Here is a 15,678-nt window from a genome sequence, read left to right as displayed (position 1 = left end):
GTTCAGAGATCTGTGGGAATGGAGTCATTGAATGTGTTCAAGGTGGAGATTGACTTCAGGGGTGCCAATGGGAATGGAGAGAGAGCAGGAAAACGGTGTTTATGTGGTTTTATTGAATGGTGAGCAGGTTTGAGGGCCCGGTTGGCCTACTTCTGCTCCTGTTTCTTATGTTCCAAAATCAGATCATACAAATCTACATCTACAATAAAAATGTTATAACTATAATATCATCACAGAAGTTTCAGTGCAAATGCAGCTTTTATTCACAATGATTCAACCTGATACAGAATCAAACATACTGAAGCTTAGCTGTAGGGACTCTCTCTCCATTTGGAGTTGGGTTTTAACATCTGCCTGAAGTAATTGTACTAAGTGGAAGCTACTTGGAAATGGTGTTAAATTTGATGTATACATGCACTCTAGCCTGAGAAACATGCATATCATTGATAATGTGCAAGCATGATTATGATATTTTGTCATGTTAATAAATATGGAACATATTCAGTACATTTGATAGTACTGCAGTGCGGATATAGGTCACAGTTCCGAGAAACTGATACTCCTTCTATCTGCCTACAAGTTCCGCAACGTAACCTCTGCACTCACTTTTTACAGCAGATTTAGCTGATTATGGCTGAATAAATTTACTTTAGTTGATAACTTCTTTCCCTTGTCACATCTAAGAGAATATTTTTTCACTATTAACTAGTCTTGGAAAAATTGCCTTTCTATTGATTTGAGGACAACGGAAAGTGTTCACAGAAAATAAGTTCGCCTTGTAAATGACGTAAAGTCTCAACAATACAGAAGGTAAGATTTTATAAACACTATGTGATGATAAAACATTGTTTAAATATTTTCATAGCTTTGTTTGTGTTGTGCTACATAATGCCAACAAATACTGCAGGTCTGTTGTAAACTAACAACTCACCAATATTCTCAAAGCTTTAATTAATGCAAGGAAGCAAAGTTAAATGCAATGTAACATTATTTCAACGTTCAACCATTTTAAAGCAAGAACAAGACTTGGCTGGGAAAAGCTAAATGTATGATTTAGCCTCTCTTAGTGCTTTCATGGATGATTTATTTGTAGGTCGAAATCAAATAAGAAAATTATATGGAGTATAGCAAATCAGCACAATGAAACCGTAACAAAGTTCGTCTTGAGACCAAAATCTTAAATAGAATTGAAAGCCTTTGAGAAGAATTTTAGTGCACTAATCATACCGTGACTTTAAATGAATTCAAGAATGTGTATAAACAGGTGCCCATTTAATCATATATTATTAAATATCTTAACTGATCAAAATCATTTGATCTCAGAGAGTGGTTCACTTACCGTTTGAGTTCTGTTGTTTTTCCTGGTTCTGAACTGCATGTTACTATTTAAGAAACAATTTGAGTAATTTTCAGAAATAACTTTGCAGAATTTTGTCAGTTCTGTTATGGTGAACATTCTTCTTATGTGTGCAGGAACCCTTTTATCACAGGAGGATGAGATTTTATCCGATTAGCCCATTAACCTAATGTTGTTGTAAAGTGAAAAATATTGGAAAAATATACAATGAAAAAAATTAAACCTAATGCATTTTCTTTAAACTTTGTATATAATTTTAAGTAACCCTTTCATTGTAGATTTTGATTAATGATAAAGGCCTGATGTAAATTTGTATGACTGAAAGAGACAATATTCCTTTGATCTCATGCATCCTTATACTCAAGGTTGCATGCATTACACATTAACTAGGACCTGGAAGAACTGCCTGACTGACGTAAGTAACAAGAATATGAGAAAGAAAGAACAAACATTAACTATTGCTTTGCTTCCGAAGCGCACTCATGCTGAAATCTATCATACTTGGGAGGACGTCATGCAGTATAAATTTAGATTACCGTGAACTATTTTTTTAAAGGAATTCTTGTGAGTTTTTCATGGCTTTTCTTATAGTTAACTGAAAGTAGGGTTTTCTACTTGCATTGTCATGAAGTTATAAATAAAGCACTGATTAGAGAGAATGCTTTGAACAGAGCAATCGATTTAGTTGTACAGCATAGAAACAGGCCCTTCAGCCCACTGTGTCTATGCCAACCATAATGCTTATCTATACTAATCCCACTTGCCTGCACTAATTCCACATCCCTCTATGCTCTGCGCATTCAAGTACCTGCCCAGAAGCCTCTGAAATTTTCAGGGAGTTGTCCCAAATTTCCCAATGCAACATTGGAAGGATGTCAAGAGAGTACCTGAAGAAATGGCAAATACTGGCACAAGTTCTCCGGAGGTTTCATTGATACCTTTCAAAAAGTTACATTGAAAAACCAGGAACTATTTTCTGGAAACATAGCCTGAGCAATTAGTTCTGAGTGATGAACTACAATGTTACAAAGGCTGACTGTTATTGCTTAAAACCTGAACCCCTTATGTCTTTATGTAACATTATGTTGTGTAAAATTCTGTACCTCCCTTGGTAGCAGTTATAAACTAGGTAGATGTCGACAAGGGTTAATATTTGGAGAGATTCATTAAATTTATTGATGATGGTTCGCAATGATTAATTCTTTAACCATAAATAGATATTGATCATTTGTAATGTCATTTAAAAACCATTTGTTTTGAAGTGGCAAAACCAATTAAAAATAAAAAAAATGAAAAAAGCAATAAAAAGGAAAGAGAACATTTGCTGTTGTATAGGACTGTTTACATCTTCAGGATATCCCAAAATTGTTTACTGTCATGAACTATCTTTGCAGTAGAGTTATTAGTATATGTGAATCACCAAGTGGTTACTGGTCAGTTTACTCAGCCACCAGTTGCACACATCAGAGTTTCACAGATTGTGAATTAAATAAATGATGAATTACTTGGTATTTTTGGAATTAATCGAGAAATGAATATAAGACAAAACAATAAGAAGCATGTTATTTGAATAGAGTTATGCAATCTTTTATCTTCACTTGAACAGATATACAGGCAGCACATTATGTCTCATCCAAAACTTGACACTTTGGACAAGGGGGCATTTCCTTGGCAGTGCATTGATGTGTCAGCTTAAATGTGATAAGCAGTGAAATATATCTTTATGATTAGCTGCACTATATTTATAATTATGTATCTAATTTTAATCTTTTTCTCTTTATCATCTTATTGTTTGCAACATGGAAAATGATTTTAGTTGTTAAATCTTAATTCAGTGAAATCTTTACACTTATTAATCCAGTAAAGTTTCTCCCAAGATCACAGTCAATAATACAAGTCCTCCCCAGGTTACGACAGGTTTTTGTTCTTGAGGTCAGGTCAGAAATGTGGCTGCTGGAATTTATATATATAAAAAAACACAGGCCAGCCATAGGCAATGTGTACTTAAACCAGGGTGTTTAACTCAACCATTCATATATCACCGTGAATCAAGTTCCCACATGGCAGAAGATGCCTACAGCCCCACAGTGACGGGCAAATCCATCCCAAAAGCACTGTTGTCAGTATGAGCTGTATATAAGTCGGGTGACCGTAACCTGGGAAGGGCCTGTTTTTGATTAATAGTGGGTGAAGAAAGGGAATGCTGTCATGAAAATCAGGAAGTCTGACAAAGTCATTGGGTCGCTTTGCACTGATGGCTTGCTGGTGGGATGTAGAAGTTCTGCTTAAAGTACTGGGCATGGTGGAATTTAGACGCAGACACTGAGTTCAGGGTTGTTCTGTAATGATCAGAGCTGAGGTGCAGGTGCACTTCGTATCCAGCCCCTCTGCCTGGGATAGCCATTGGTGACGATCTATTCAACCTTCATTAGGAAGCTAAGATAAATGATTTGTTTTTTCATTTCAGTTTGATACACACAAATGGTTTTACTAAGTTACATCAGTTAATTGGGTTCTAAGTATTTATTACTTTTAATTTTTTATTGCTTTTTTTTCATCTGTTTCTAAATATCTGCTTGGAACATTTGAAAACAATGAGGCCTGCTGACAGCACAAGCCGACCGAAGGCCGTCAGGGCAGCATGTCCACAGCTGGCAATGCCTGAGCGCAATCTGCTTCATGGAACAGCCATGCTGGTGTGGCCTTAGGATCCATGCCGCTGCAACAAGTCAGTGCAGTGGCAGGGTTAGTGCAGCGGGGGGAAGTGCACAGTACGGTTGTGTTCAGCACATTCCCAGCCCAGAAATGCCGAGCATTCCCAGTAGCTGGTCTGCCAGAAGAATAGAAACAGAAAACCTTGTGGACAATAGTGACATCTCTGGAGATTATTTGTTTAATCAAACTGGTCAGTTTTGAATGTACTGTTGTCCTGCACTATCTCTCAGTCAGTGCTGATGTATGATGATTGGATTGGGCAACTGAGAAGCAAGGTTGCCAAGGTAATGGGTATGAGGAGACAGGAGACGGCAGATACTGGAATCTGGAGCAAAAAACAATCTGCTGGAGGAACTCAGCGGGTCAGGCAGCATCTGTGGAGACAAAGGAATTGTAGATATTTTGAGAGTGGAGAGGGGAGGTAGACTCTGGGGCTGGGGGTCTCTCCAGTTCCTTGTGCTTGATAAAAAGATTATTTTTTAAGAATTAATCCTTGCCTGTAGATTGTGGCAGAAGGGGGTCACTGAAGGTCCAACAGCTGCCCCACTGATGGGGAACAAATTTTATACCGGGGTCCTCCAACATGCTTTTGGCCTCCAAAATAGTTAAGTTTGAAACCCATTTTATGTGTCCGCCCAAGACGTACAAAGAATGAGTCCAGAACTTGAAAATATATTTGTTCCCATCTTGTGCCTGAAATCCAGGTACAAGACATCACCTGCTGTCTGTTTAACTGCCACCTAATCCAGATCGGTGTTATACTGGCAAAACAGTAAAGATACCAGAATAGGTCCTTCAAAGAGGTGCTGGTTTAAACTTCCATTATTTTTAGAGATCAAATATACTTCAATAAAAACAATGATTTAGATATCTTCACCTTGTTTTAAAATTTCATCTTGTTTCACAAGTGCCTGCTGTTTTTACAAAAAGTACAGCTTAAATCTTCCTTGTTTTATCTGACTAAATCCTTAATCACTGTTTTGTCAAAAAGTTATTTTGTGTTACTTAGCCTTAGACAGGTGCCATACCCTTAACTATCAATTTTATCATTGTGGAACGCATTTTCCACTCAGCTACATCTTATTTGTGACCACGAAATATTGTACGTTGGTATCTGCAAACCATAGTCACAGAAGTTTGTGCCCCCAGTTACGCAATTTGATGAAAATTATTCTGCACGCTGTTAACATGTTTTTTTGGTATTTGGAACATCAGTTTAACCCAATAAATACTATAGTTCTTATGATTCTTTCACTCAGAGAGAGTCTTCCTGCTGCATCTATCCCTAACGTCTCTGGGCATTTTCATATCATCTCTATCTGTATCTCCTCAGTGCATTTTTAGAGTCACTGAGTAATACAACACAGGCACAGGCCCTCGGCTCATCTCCTCCATGCCAACCAAGATATCTGAGCTAGTCCCATTTGCCTGTGATTGGCCCATATCCCAGTCATTCCAAGCCAATGATCAGTTACATCAGAAATTCAGTCACATACTGCTTCCTATTTACATGATTTGTCATACTAAATCAAATACCACCTGCCAACAAACGAAATTGTAAGAATCGAGCTAAATGGAAATTTCAGACTTCACTCAGGTATCTCCATACACGGGAATGTCAAAAAACTGCAGGTGCTGGAAATCTGAAAGAACAGAAAATGCTGGAAACACTCAGCAGGTCAGGCAGTGCCTGTAGAGAGAGAAACAGAGATACTCTGTTTGTCCTGAAATGTTAACTCTGCTTCTCTTTCCACAGATGCTGAGTGTTTCCAGCATTTTCTGTCTTTATCCCCGTGCACATGATACGCATTCAAAGTCATAGTCGAGTTTATTGTCATATGCATGTGTGTACAAGTGCAATGAAAAAATTTACTTGTAGCAACCTCACAAGTACATAGTGTTAGAGACACAACATTCACAAAAAAAACCAAATTGAATAATTATGCAAAATTAAACAAGAAAGTCTATTTTAGTGCAAAGTGGTCATAGTGTTGCTATGCTGAGGTAGAGTTAGGGTTGTGCAGGGTGGTTCAATAACCAGATAGTTGACGGGAAGTAGCTGTTCTTGAACTTGGTGGTGTGGGACTTCAGGCTTCTGCACCTCCTGCCTGATGGTAGCTACGAAAAGATGTCACGGCCTGGATGGTGGGGATCTTTGATGATAGATTTTGCCTTCTTGCAGCAGCACCTCCTGTAGATACTTTTGATGGTGGGAGGGATGTGCCTGTGATGTATTAGGCTGAGTCCACCACTCTCTGCAGCTTCACATGGAGCAGGTGGAGCACATACTGGTGACACCAGCCCACGTGCAACTCTCAGTTGGAGGGTGCCTTCTGAGGAGCAGATACATTCAACACACAGCGTAGGAGTCTCATAAAAAGGCAAATCGTTACAGCAAGGCCAAGCCTTGCATTGAATCTATTTAAAGGGTCAATCAATCAAGCAGATTTTGTTAGTGAGTGTTTAGGAGGTGATTCGGGAGTCATGACAACATTCCCAAGTGAAGCCACCCAGTTCTTCCCAAAACAAAGTGTATTTTATTGGTGGTTTTTGGGATTACAGTATGATCAACAGCAAGGCAGCAAGCCTGGAGACAAGGAGGAGCCTGGAAGGGGAGGGAAGGAAGGTCCCTTGCTCGGAGAGTCAATGTTGTAATGGCTTACCCAGAGCCCTGAACCCACATCCAGCTCTTGGAAGAGAAATATAGCGGAAGTTTTGCATTTTAGAATCAACGGTGATGAATGTTTAGACATGTACATGGATAGAAAAGGTTTAGAGGGATATGGGCCAAATGGGACTAGCTCAGGAAGGCACCTAGGTTGGCAAAGACGGCTTGGTCCGAAGGACCTGTTTCCATGCTGTATAACCCTTTGACTCTACGACATCTGTCACTTTCTGTAGGCTGCTTGTCGAGGTGGTGCTCACCTTCAGTCTGTACTTCTCGGTCTTCAGATTGTATCAGGCAGTGGCCCCTGATTTATTCTCACTCTGCTGAATTAGGAAAGTCACTACTACTCTCTGCTCAGATGAAAGAGGTTTAAGAATATTACAACTCACTCAACGTCTGCCTGTGTGTGACTGTGAGCAGAAACTCATGGTGAATGCCATGAGGGAAGAATGCATCATTCTTTCTTCCTCAGGCGGTCTAGGGGACCTGTCATGATGCCGCAGTGCTGGGTGGATAGTTAACTCTTTGGTGACAAGGGCTGTTGTGTCCTTCCTCGGCTTCTCACCCAAAACCGTGTTTCTGGCCAAACTCAGAGTGCCATTACAATCGGAATCACAGGGCCACAACGGAGAGTACCACTGGGATCTACAGAGTGACTGTCCGGTGCCCTGATAGATTAGAGGGTATTTTTCAGTTCCCTTTAGGGAAGGTCTTGTACTTCATAATCCATCGATGTGTGCTGCGCAATCTTCTCCTTCAGAAGACACCCCTTGCCTCCTGTACAGCAGCTAGAGCAGCAGGATCTGGAGCAGGAGGAGGTGGAGGAGGAGAGGAGGATGGCAGCAAACAATGAAGGGAGGCCTTCTCTGGACTTGCTCTCAGTGTCTGCCTCATAGTCCAGAGATTCGCTTCCAAACCACTATCTTTGCACCCAACCAGTCATGCACTCCTTCATGCAGTGCTGTCACACTGTGGGCCTGTGGCTTTGGAGTTCCAAGGGGCAAGTTACCAGGATTTCACGTCAATGTCTTGCAAGGACCATCGACATAAAGGTGACATCACACCAGGTCCTCTGGAGACTAATACCTTGATCATTGACTATTCATCACCAGACAAGAAACTTTGAGATCATTCATGATCAGGAAATAACACCAACTCGGTATAAAATGAATAATTCCAAAGTAGCATGTCAAAGATTGTCAATGCAATGAAGCTGGATAACTTTTGTTATTTGCTTATTAGTTGCTCCATCAATGAGGCAGACATCTGAGTTCTGGTGAAGATTTCAACAAACTTCGAACATGCTGAGAATTTTTTTTACTAGCCCTTACCAAATAGACTACCTACTTAAATCTACCGTCTTGTCTCTGAATGCAGCCCTTACTACATGGACTGAAACTATTAGCTTTATCCTTATGTCAAGAACTGAATTTAGTTCCTAGTCTCAAATAGTACAGCCCTTTGAGCTTGGAGGAAAGTAGTTGGTCCAGAAGAAGGCTCCTTTGTGACTTTAGTTGAAATGAGTTATCCTCACTGGATGATAACCTCACTGTGACAGCCAGGACCCAACAATGAGAATAATGAAATATTGGTATTGGTATTGGTTTATTATTGTCACTTGTACCGAGGTACAGTGAAAAACTTGTCTTACAAACCGATCTTACAGGTCAATTCATTACACAGTGCAGTTACATCAAGTTAGTACAGAGTGCATTGATGTAGTACAGGTAAAAAAAAACAGTACTGAGTAAAGTGTCACAGCTGCAAAGAAAGTGCAGTGCAATAAGGTGCAAGGTCACAACAAAGTAGATCGTGAGGTCATAGTCCATCTCATTGTATAAGGGAACTGTTCAATAGTCTTATCACAGTGGGGTAGAAGCTGTCCTTAAGTCTGGTGGTACGTGCCCTCAGGCACCTGTATCTTCTACCCGATGGGAGAGTAGAGAAGAGAGAATGTCCCGGGTGGGTGGGGTCTTTGATTATGCTGGCTGCTTCACCAAGACAACGAGAGTTAAAGACAGAGTCCAAGGAGGGGAGACTGGTGTCTGTGATGCGCTGGGCTGTGTCCACAACTCTCTGCAGCTTCTTGCGGTCTTGGGCAGAGCAGTTGCTGTACCAAGCTGTGATACATCCAGATAGGATGCTTTCTATGGTGCATCGGTAAAAGTTGGTGAGAGTCAAAGGGGACAAACCAAATTTCTTTAGCCTCCTGAGGAAATAGAGGCGCTGGTGAGCTTTCTTGGTCATGGCATCCACGTGGTTTGCCCAGGACAGGTTGTTGGTGATGTTCTCTCCCAGGAACTTGAAGCTCTCAACCCTCTCGACCTCAGCACCATTGATGTAGACAGGTGCATGTACACTGCCCCCTTTCCTGAAGTCAATGACCAGCTCTTTAGTTTTGTTGACATTGAGGGAAAGGTTGTTGTCATGACACCATTCCACTAAGCTCTCTATCTCCTTCCTGTACTCCGACTCATCGCTGTTTGAGATACGACCTACAACGGTGGTATCATCTGCAAACTTGTAGATGGAGTTAGAGCAGAATATGTAACATCTGAACACTGAATCTATTCAGATGTTGGTTTCCTCCTGTCGCTGACCACACGAGTGACACATTCAGCACAATTCCTAAAGGAAGGAAAAAGAAATCTCTCAGATTTTTGTTTATTTTTGAACAAACATGAAATTAAAATCTTGAAGGTGCAAGTATTTCAATTATTTGTTTACTGTGCTAATTTTATCTCTAAAATTTCCCTAGACTAATATTAAGTAATCAGATTTGTGCAAACCCTTTGTGGCTGCCTTCCAATATTTCTGATGAAGGGTTCTGGACCTGAAATGTTAACTGTTTTTCTCTCCACAGATGCTGCCTGACCTGCTGAGTGTTTCCAGCATGCAGCTTTATTTCATATTTTTGCAGTCTTTTTGACTTTCATTGTAGGTTCTTTTCCCAGGTTACTAATTCCAGGCGATGCACACACCTGGCTAGAGCCAAGCTGGTAAATGGTGCTCGGCTGTGGTGGAGGAGGCAGCAAATGGCCAGGAATTCTGGACCTAAAACGCCTGGTTTGGTTATATTCTGCTTCAGCACAAGCAGCAGCAATCAGAGCTGGCTGGCTGACAGGCACCTTGGAGTGGCCGTGGTGGGAGCACCAATGAAATAGCAACAAACTCTTGCCCAATAATCCTGTGGACCTTCCCCTAGGATGGAGATTTAGATGCCCAGTAATCTGGCCCATGCTCACAGAAGAATCCAGCATTATGACGCCAAAAGTCTGCTTGTGGCAGACAGCAGTTCACGCTTGTTTTACCATGTTCTGAGCTTCCACTGAGAATCTGGGCCCAGCTGCCTGTGCACCGACTGCAGCTGAGACCTCGGTCCTCGCTTGTCACCACATGGTTTGCTCATCATTGCTGTGGTGGAGTTTCTACAACCCCTCTGCTTTGAAAGGTTGGTCTGGGCTCCAATGCGCTCCTTGACTTCCCTCGCAGATTATCTGGCAGGCTAGACAATGCAGCAAACATTTCCATATCCATCCTCATCTGTCTTCATTAGTAATTTACCCCCCTGTTAAATTATCATCTCAGTCCCCTGTAGCAGAATTGACGTGTGACCTTCCCTTGCGTAGAAGAGCCCCAATGCCTCCCGAGCTTAACTGAAGTCACTCCAGCTTGATGACTCACCATGTGCAGTTCACACCTCTGCATTCCACAGCATGTCAGGGTCTGGGCTGCTGGGGGGGAGTTACATATGCAGTGATGGTGTGTCTTTGCTTTCCATATTGGTGCTTTGTCTGGTGCAGGATTGTGTGGAAATAGTCAGCAGATGCCCCCTCTGAAACATCAGAGCATGATCATGATTTACGAGGATGTTGTCAGGACTCGAGGGACCAGGTTATACATAGGGAGACGTTGAGCAGCCCAAGTCTTTATTCCTTGGAGTGTAGGAGATTGAGGGGTGACCTTATAGAGGTGTATAAAATCATGAGGGACATAGATAGGAAAGGGAATCAAAAACTAGAGGGCATATATTTAAAGTGAGAGGGGAAAGATTTAAAAGGTTTAAAACTTCACACAGAGGGTGGTGTGTATGGAATGAGCTGTCAGAGAAGGTAGTTGAAGCAGGTACAATAACAACATTTAAAAGACACTTGGACAGGTACATTGATAGGAAGGGTTCAGAGGGATGTGGGCCAAATGCAGGCAAATGGGACCAGCTTAGATGGGCAAAGATCGGCATGGACGAGTTGGGCCGAAGGGCCTGTTTCCCTGCTGTGTTATCTATGACTCTTTTGCAGCTTATGCAGCTTTTTAAAAAGTTGTTTTTCAGTTGGGACTTTTTTTTGCAGTTCCAGCAGCCAGAGCAGCAGAGGGGAGGAGCCAGCAGCATTTTTTTAAAGTTGTTTCTGATTGGCGTGTCTCTGATTTCCGAGTGCGTGGCAACTCGGCCAATAAAAGGCGGATAGGCTAAAACAGAGCAGTCATCTTGGTGTGGCTATTGTGTGAGTGGGTCAGTGTAAGAGTGGGGAGCTGAGGCTTTGGCGTGAAGAGGTGGTGGCTAAGGTGAGGTTCTGTTAAGTTCTCTTTCTTTCTTTATTATTGCACAGGTAGAGCAGTGGTATGCTCCGCTTGCATGATGTGGGAAGTCAGGGAGACCTCCAGTGTTCCTGATGACTCCATCTGTGAGAAGTACATCTGACTGCAGCTCCTTATAGACTGTGTTAGGGAACTGGAGCTGGATGACTTTATGATCATTTGGGAGACTGAAGGGTTGATAGACAGGAGTTACTGGGAAGCAGTCACAGCTAAGTTATAGGAGGCATGTAGCTGGGTGACTGTCAGGAGAGAGAAAGGGAATAGGCAGTCAGTGCAGGGTACCCCTGTGGCTGTTTCCCTCAATAACAAGTATATTGTTTTAGATACCATTGGGCTGTGATGACCTACCGGGGAAAGCCACAGTGGTTGGAGCTTGAGCACTAAGTCTGGCTCTTTGGCTCAGAAGGGAAGGGGGGAGAAGAGGCAAGTGGTAGTGATAGGGGATTCATTGGTCAGGGGAGCAGACAGGAGGTTCTGTAGAAGAGAATGAGACTCTTTGATGGGATGTTGCCCCCCAGGTGCCAGGGTCAGGGATGTCTTGGATTTAGCTCATAGCATTCTTTAAGGGGAGGGTGAGCAGCCAGAGGTTGTGGTACATGTTGGTACTAATGACATAGGCAGGAAAAGTGATGAGGTCCTGGAAAGTGAATTTGGGGAGTTAGGTGCTAAGTTAAAAGACTGGACCTCCAGGGTGGTGATCTGAGGATTGCTACCCGTGCCACGTGCGAGTGAGGCAAGAAATAGGAAGATAATGTGGTTTAACATGTGGCTAAGCAGATGGTGCAACAGGGAGGCTTCATATTTTTGGACCATTGGGCTCTCTTCCAGGTTAGGTGGGATCTGTATGAACGGGATGGTTTGCACCTGAACTGGAGGGGGACCAATATCCTTGTGGGAAGGTTTGCTAGGGCTGCTTGGGGGGCTTTAAACTGGAGTTACTGGAGGGTGGGAACCAGAGTGGCAAGTGGAGAGGCTGTGGGGAAAGTAGGTGTTAAGCCTACAGGCAAAGATGGAAACCGAAAGGTTGAGTGTGCTGGGACTAATGTTCTGAGTTGCGTCCATTTCAATGCAAGGAGTATTGTAGGTAAGGCAGATGAATTTAGAGCATGGATCTGTATGTGGAATTATGATGTTATTGCCATTAGTGAGACTTGGTTGCAGGAGGTGCAGGACTGGCAGCTCAGTGTTCTGGGGTTGTGATGTTTTAGACATGATAGAGGGGAGGTATTAAGGGGGGAGGGGTGGCATTACTCATCAGGGAAAGTGTCATGGCAGTGCTCAGAGAGGACATACTGGAGAGCTCAACTACCAAGGCAATTTGGATGGAACAGAGGAATAAAGAAGGGACGACCACGTCAATGGGACTATATTATAGACCTCCCAATAGTCAGTGGGATTTAGAGAAGCAAATTTGTAGAGAGATAGCAGACAGTTGCAGGAAATATAAAGTTGTGATAGTAGGTGATTTTAACTTTCCACATGTTGACTGGGACTCCCATACTGTAAAAGGACTGGATGGAATTGAGTTTGTTGAATGTGTTCAGGAACGTTTCCTTAATCAATATGCAGAGGTCCCAACTGGAGAGGATGTGATACTGGATCTCCTCTTGGGGAATGAGACAGGGCAGGTGACAGAAGTGTGTGCAGGGGAACACTTTGGATCTAGTGATCATAATTCCATTAGTGTCAAGATAATTATGGAAAAGGACAGGACTGGTCCTTGGGTTAAGATTATAAACTGGAGGAAGGCCAATTTCGATAGCATCAGAAGGGATCTGGCAGGTGTGGATTGGGATAGGTTGCTTACCAGCAAAGAGATGCTTAGTAAGTGGGAGGCCTTCCAAGAGCGAAATATTGAGAGTACAGAATCTGTATGTTCCTGTTAGGATAAAAGGCAAGGCTGACAGATTTAGGGAACCTTGGTTATCGAGGGATATTGAGGTAAAGAAAAAGGAGGAGCATATCAGGTACAGGCAGTTAAGATCAAATGAGGTGCTTGAGGAGTACAAGAAATGCAAGAGAACACTTGAGAGAAATCAGGAGGGCTAAAAGAAGACATGAGGTTGCTCTGACAGACAAGCTGAAAGAGAAGCCAAAGGGTTTCTATAGCTATATTAAGGGTAAAAGGATAACAAGGGACAAAATTGGTCCTCTTGAAGATCAGCGTGGTCATCTATGCGTGGATCTGAAAGAGATAGGGGAGATTTCAAATGGATTTTTTGCATGTGTTTACTCAGGATATAGACACAGAGTCTATAGAACTGAGGAAAAAGAGTAGTGAGGTCATGGACTGTATCCCAATTACGGAAGAGGAGGTGCTGGCTGTGTTGAGTTGAATTAGGGTGGATAAATCCCCAGGGCCTGACGAGGTGTCCCTCGGACCTTGTGGGAGGCTAGTGCAGAAATTGCAGGGGCCCTGGCAGAGATATTTAAAACGGCCTTAGCCACAGGTGAGGTGACGAAGGACTGGAGGAGGGCTAATGTTGTTTTCTTGTTTAAGAAAGGGTCTAAAAATAAGCCGGGAAATTATGGGCCAGTGAGTCTGACATCAGTCATGGCTAAATTATTGGAAGGTATTCTGAGAGACAGGATATATAGATATTTTGATAGACAGGGCCTGATTAGGGATAGTCAACATGGCTTTGTGTGTGGCAGGTCATGTCTACCAATTTAATAGTTTTTTGAAGAGGTTACCAGGAATCTTGATGAAGGGAAGGCTGAAAAATGGCAGATGGAATTTAATGCAGGTAAGTGTGAAGTGATACACTTTGGGAGGACACACCAGGGTAAGACTTGCACAGTGAATGGTAGGGCTCTGAGGTGTGCGGTAGAACGAAGGGACCTTGGAATACAGATCCATAGTTCCTTGAAAGTGGCATTGCAGGTAGATAGGGTTGTAAAGAGAGCTTTCTGGCACATTGGCCTTCAGAAATCAGGGCATTAAGCAGGAGTTGGGATGCTATGTTGAAGTTGTGCAAGACATGCTTAAAATCCCTCAGTTGAGAAAACTGATTTATGATTTGGACAGAGTGAGAGAAGGGAAACTGTGCACCAATGGCAAAGGGAGTTGGGGACCTGTGTGCTGTTATTTCAGCACATGTTCTAATGAACTATACAGTTTCCAATCCAATTATTTTAAATATTTAATTTAAAATTTAAGAGAAAAATTCCTCTACTCTTTTCACCATCTTCTTTTTCTTGATTTACCAACATAAATCGAGTACAAGATACCTAAAATGATATCATTAAGATGTGAATTTCAGGCTGATTCTCCTTCTGTGCAGCAGCAGAGAGTCATAGTTGTTCAGCATAGAAACAGGCCCTTCAGCCCATCACATCTATGCTGACCATCATGCCTATCTATAGTAATCTCACTGGCCTGCATTAATTCCATATCCCTCTATGCCGTGCGCATTCAAGTACCTGGGCTGATGCTCTTCAATTTTCTAACTGTTTCTGCCTTCACCACCTTTGATACAAACTACTTTGTGTGAAAGAGTTGCCCCTCAGATCCCCTTTAAACCTCCTAAAGTCAAAGTCAAAAAAGTTGAGTTTATTGTCATATGCACAAGTATGTGTATACACAGATACAATGAAAAACTTCATTAATTCCTCCCTCTCACCTTAAATCTGTGCCCTCCAGGACTCTGGCTGTCTCCCCTATTTATGCCTCTCATAATTTTGCTTACCTCTATCACCCCTCAACCTCCTTTTGCTCCAGGGAAAACAATATCTCCTTATAACTCAAGCCCTCCAACCCAGACAATATCTGTATCTTTTCTGCACCCTCTCTAGCTTAATCACATCTTTCCTGTAGTGTGGCAGCCAGGACTGCACACAATACTCCAAATGCAGTCTAAACCAAAGTTTTGTACAACTGCAACATGACGTCCCAACTCTTGTACTCAGTGCCTTGGCTGAGGAAGCCAAACATGCCTTGTGCCTTTTTCACCACCTTGTCTAACTGTGTTGCCACTTTCAGGGAACTATGTAAATTAAATTTAAATTGGTTTATTATTGTCACATGTACTGAGGTCCAGTGAAAATCGTTGTTTTCCTGCCATCCATACATATCATTTCATCACATCAGAATATCGAGGTATTAAGGGAAAAGCAAATACAGAATGCAAAATATAATGTTATAGTAACAGAGAAAGTGCAGACAGACTATAAGGTGCAAGGCCATGACAAGGTATATTGTGAGGTCAAGAGCTATCTTATCATACAAGAGGTCCATTCAATAGTCTTATAACAGTGGGATAGAAACCGTCCTTGAGCCTGGTGGTACGTGCTTTCAGGCTTTTGTATCTTCTGCCTGATGGGAGGGGAGAAAAGAGAGAAT

At 42.3% G+C, this 15,678-nt stretch overlaps 1 protein-coding gene across 2 annotated transcripts in view; it reads left to right on the top strand.

Annotated features, from left to right (window-relative positions):
* Positions 1-648: 648 nt before the first annotated feature.
* Positions 649-15,678, top strand: part of LOC127582521 (tyrosine-protein kinase ZAP-70) — a 94,247-nt gene continuing 79,217 nt past the window's right edge. The window contains exon 1 of one of the 2 annotated variants that reach the window (XM_052037852.1): positions 649-810. The gene's annotated coding sequence lies outside the window, so the exon portion shown is untranslated. Of the gene's footprint in view, positions 811-11,252; positions 11,304-15,678 lie in introns of those variants that run through there. The other variant, XM_052037853.1, reaches the window with a different exon arrangement.

Source organism: Pristis pectinata, chromosome 24 (genome assembly GCF_009764475.1).
Source record: "Pristis pectinata isolate sPriPec2 chromosome 24, sPriPec2.1.pri, whole genome shotgun sequence".
NCBI classification, from domain to species: Eukaryota; Metazoa; Chordata; class Chondrichthyes; order Rhinopristiformes; family Pristidae; genus Pristis; species Pristis pectinata.
This window is presented reverse-complemented; position numbering and strand designations above follow the sequence as displayed.